Raw genomic sequence first — 4,680 nt, 5'->3', positions numbered from 1 at the left:
TTTCTTAGGTGTTCCTGGCAACTGGACTGTAGTGCTCACCAGGATGAGCTGGTTCACATGAACAATATCTGCCATCGCTGTTTCCTCTCCCCCACCTCCCCATGAGATGAAGAAGTTGAAGCATTTTTCTCCCATGGTCCTTCCTAGTCCTGGAAGTCCCCCAGATCCCTAGTGGGCTACTGGGGCTTTGTGCAGTATCCAAGAATTAGATATATTTTAAAAGACAGTCAATACTCCGGCCTCATTTTAGATGTTGACTTTTTTCCTTCTTTTGGGTTGGGTGGAGGTTCCTATTTCTGTAAGAGTTTGGTTTATAACTGAAAAAATCTGCCTACTTAGTGCCCAACTAGCCAACTTTCCCATCAAAGACAGGGTTAGGGTTAGGGTGTATATATATATATATACATGTAGCTGGGTGCCTAAGAGCTTACTATTGCATAAACCAGTGTAATTTAAAGCTATGATGCCAGCACCTTATTTCTAAGGGATTTCAGGAGTGTGAATGTGTGCTAGAGAGTGGGTCAGAAAGAGAGAGTCAATAATTCATAGTATACTTCTACAGGATACTCCTTAGAGGATCTCTAAAGTGCATCACTGACATTTATTAACAGATCCTTAGAAGACTCTCCTTGAAAGGCACAGAGACAGTATTATTGTGCCATTTTATAGAGAGAAAACCTGAGGTAGGAATTCAAAGATATGTACTATCTCACCGAGACATTAAATGAACAAGCCAAGATGGAATCCAAGCATTTTTCACTCCCAAGGTAAAATTGTACTGGAGTGCACTTCTGTGCAAGATTTCACTTATGACCGGCAGGAACCAGCAGCAAAGGTGTAGCTCAGGTCACGTGCAGTGGGTGCAGTCACACACCTGAGTGTGACCAAGGTTATCTCCACAGAAAACACCATTACCACAAAGCAGAGATCAGGGTCTACATGAAATTAATCAGACATTTTTATTTTGTAGGTTTGGCACAGGATGGGTAACATCTTCCTTCAGCAGAAAAATAAACAAGAGAACATCCTGCGTGACCAGTCCAAGAAAAGCCTGAAAAGGTTGCTGAGCTTGATGCCACGGATTTTCAGGGTTGCAGTTCTGGGCTTTGGAGGTGGTGCTGCCCCATTCATCCTTGGTGATGGTGATAAATCCCAGAAGCAATTCGTCTTCCCCTAGAAAAACCACTGCATTATATTTATACTTTTCCTTTGTAATTCTTTTTCTTTCCATGGACATAGAGAAGGAACTGTCTACCTTGAGTCAGAGCAGCATATATTTTAAATTATTAAAAATCCTTGCAATCAAGAAACAGAAAGGGAGAAAAGAAGGAAAGTAGGAAGAAGCCTGTGCAGTACAGTAAGAAGGATGGCTGGCAGTATATGGACATTCCTCTCAAAGGAATGTTAGAACACACACTTTGGCATCTAAAATCTTCCACTACTCTTAGCCACTGATACCCTATAAAGCTGACAAGTGGCCACTGCCACCAAAGCTGTGCCAGCTCCCACCCCACTTCCCTCCAGACAAGCAAATTGCCCATCACCAGCCTGGCAGGAGAGACGTGCAAGTGGACCACAGCAGCCACCCAGCTGGAAATGATGTGGTTACCCAGGACTCAGGACACAATTAAACCACAATATTTAAGCACTGCTGCTCACCTTTGAAGAGAAAGAGCCACAATCCTGCCGTGCCTGGACATGGAGTTAGTCCCATGCGGCAATGTGGCACTGAAAATCAAAGTTTGGTTAAGCTTTTTTAGTATTTTCATTATTAAATAAAGCATATAGTGGCTTCAGATATGGCCAGACTTGGTCCCAGCAGTTTCTGCCTGATGATGGTGGGCAGCAAGGAGTTTTTTACACTCACAAAACACTTGTTGGATCTTTGAATAATCCAAGACTATGCAGTAGGGCAAGACATTCCTGCAGTTCATCTTCACAAAACATGATGTCACTTATGTACAGACTCTTAATCCTATTCCTCCTCCAATTTTCCTTTCAAATATGTGTTTTGTACGGAGTTATCCATCAGACAGCACATTGTCAATGAGATGTGTCATTGCTGTGTGTGTACTCCGATAAAATGAACCTAATGCATATGTAAATCTGCCTTCTCAGGAAAAGTGTGCTGAAACACATTTGACTTGAAATCTCAATGCAGAAAGATTTAAGAAGGGTAGAAATGAAAACTCCCCAATTGCAAGAGTGAAGCTGCAGCCCTTGAGATCCAGAGCCGCAGTCCAAGGAGGGACCCACGACAGCGGGGAAGCACTGCCAGAACCATGCACTGCCAGAACCATGCACTGCACCGGCACCAGCTCCTGGGGGCCCTGCCCCTCATCCAGAGGCTGCAGGGAAGGAGCAGGTCCTTGTCCCAGCGCACTGTGGGTGCCAGGAGTGCCCGGGGCAGCAGCCAGGTAACCTTGTAGAGCACTGGGCAGCCGCGCTAATGGAATCACACAGCGCTCGCTGCTCTCAGGGTATTGCTGCAGCCTCGGCAAAGTGAGCGCAGAGACCTCCACGAAAAACAACTAAATAAATCCTCAGCCTGCTAACACGGACCTACCTAATTGTTGGGGTGCTTTTCATATTTATTTATTTATTTATTTATTTATTTTTAAAGGCAGCTCTTTGGAATGGGCTCTTGAAAGTAACCATTTAAAATAATTTGTGCTAGAAACAATTTAAGGAAAGGATTTAAAGATATCGTCAGGCAAATTGCTTTGTTGACAACAGATATTAAGTGCAGTTTATCCTGGCTGCAATTAGGCACCATTTCCCCTGTTTTATGATCATAACATATTTTCTTTATTATTGAGTTTACAAAACACTGCAATGTTAATAGGTACCTGCTGAAAAGAGTAAAAATAGGCATTAAGGACATTAATGGAAAGCTCATCAGAAACTGCAAAAATGGATACATCTTACAACTAACTAACTCTTACTCAATATACATAACTGATTTAAAAACAAGCCAGTAAAGTTATTAGTGATGCACAAGGACATAAGTATATGGATCTTGCCATCCATATTTGCAGAATTTGCAGGAAGAAATATTAGTATCCATAAGGTAGAAGGAAATTTCCTTGTTATACCAACATGCACCTACTGTTCTAAAAACCAGATTTTCTTAGTTTTGAACCCAAACTCCAAGTTTATATATGCCATATCTTGACTGTTACAGACTACATACACACAGAAAGGTTTTCTGCTTTGTAACAGCACCAGTGGATAGCTCTGTGGAAACCTGCTGCCTTTGAGAGCAGGGGGGAGTGTGCTTTACAGAAGAAAAGTAAAAACCAAAGCTGTTCTTGTAAAATATTTTTATGAGAGAATGACTGTCTCTTTGGTTGGAAAGTAGAAAATATAAACAAAAGACCTTTGTGATCTGAAAATACGGTAGTTTTTAAACTGCACCTTTTAAAAGAATATCTCAAACCCTGAAAACTTGCTGCTGGATTTTGCTGTTTAAAGTAACAAGGTGCATCCTTCTTTACAGCAAGTAATATACTGAATCACTCATGCCACACATCTCTCAGAGGATGTTGTGCCTGAGTTCAGTGAAAGGCTTTGTTTTGGTTTCTAAGTGCTTTCTTGTTTATTTGAAATGGCAGTATTTACATCTCATAGCTTATTAACTCTAATCACCCAGTTCAGTAATTAAAAAAAGGCAGAGTTGTCTACTGACATTGATCACAATACAAAAAGCTGTAGTACAAAGAGTCTAATGAAATATTTTTGTAAATTGAAAAAGAGGATAATTATGAGAACAGGAAAAAACACCCTAACTGCACAACTTCTTTTAATGGCATCAATATGACATCGCTCAACTGAGGTAGTGAAGCAAAGCTGGGAGATTGTGAAGTTTGATAGGACAATGACAAATATATTTATGCTTTTGCAGCTTTCAGGTGATTTTGAGGGGTGATACCTGAGATTTAAAAAAAAAAAAAAAAAAAGTAGAATTTAATTCTCACTTTTTTATATAAAGAGTTGGGAAAGAAAAGGCAAATGAGCCACTTGCTGAAAATGGAGCAGGTGACGCTGAAATCCACCTGCAGGTAAAGGTGACTTTTCTTCATTCAAAGGAACTTCTCATTTTATTGATAACCATCTGTTGAACATTTAATTTTATGAGATTATTTTCAAAGCAGAAAGTCTCTATATTATGACTTTTCCTCTACAAATAGTATTGTTGATGTTTCAAAGACACTATATTTGATAACTAACACTTAATGCTTACTGCCCTTTGCAAAGTATTCTGGACAGAAGGTTAGAAACTGACATTTCCAGTTGAAAATAATGCATTGTCAAACAAGAAAACTGCAGGCTATAATTTTTAACACATGTATCTATTATTTTAAACATGAAGCATTTCATCAATTTGACATTAATTTATATAATAGGGACAGAAAAGGATAATGCAATTTTCAGGGGCTATCTACATTTAATTAACTAGCACCAGTCGCCTGTAACAAAAGAAAACTCTGCTGCAAAAAATAAAGCCTGTTTGTATACCTTCTATCATGCATTATTGAAGCACACAATGTCATTATATGAAATAATAAGTGCTTAAATAGAGACAGCAACTAATAAATGCAGACACAAAACTTTCATAAAAGTTTGTAAATACAGTATTGTATGGAAATTCTGATGCATATTAGCTCTCATATGCACTGT

General features: G+C 39.4%; 1 long non-coding RNA gene across 1 annotated transcript; it reads right to left on the bottom strand.

The window, feature by feature from the left end:
* Positions 1 to 940: 940 nt before the first annotated feature.
* Positions 941 to 4,252, bottom strand: LOC125332143. Its single transcript, XR_007206370.1, has 2 exons — positions 1,660 to 4,252; positions 941 to 1,173 (listed from the first exon to the last, which is right to left on the bottom strand). It is a non-coding gene; the product is annotated as an uncharacterized LOC125332143 (long non-coding RNA).
* Between the last annotated feature and the right edge of the window lie 428 nt (positions 4,253 to 4,680).

Source organism: Corvus hawaiiensis, chromosome 12 (genome assembly GCF_020740725.1).
Source record: "Corvus hawaiiensis isolate bCorHaw1 chromosome 12, bCorHaw1.pri.cur, whole genome shotgun sequence".
NCBI lineage: Eukaryota > Metazoa > Chordata > Aves > Passeriformes > Corvidae > Corvus > Corvus hawaiiensis.
Note: the sequence above shows the minus strand (reverse complement) of the source record. Positions and strands in the feature narration are given on the sequence as shown.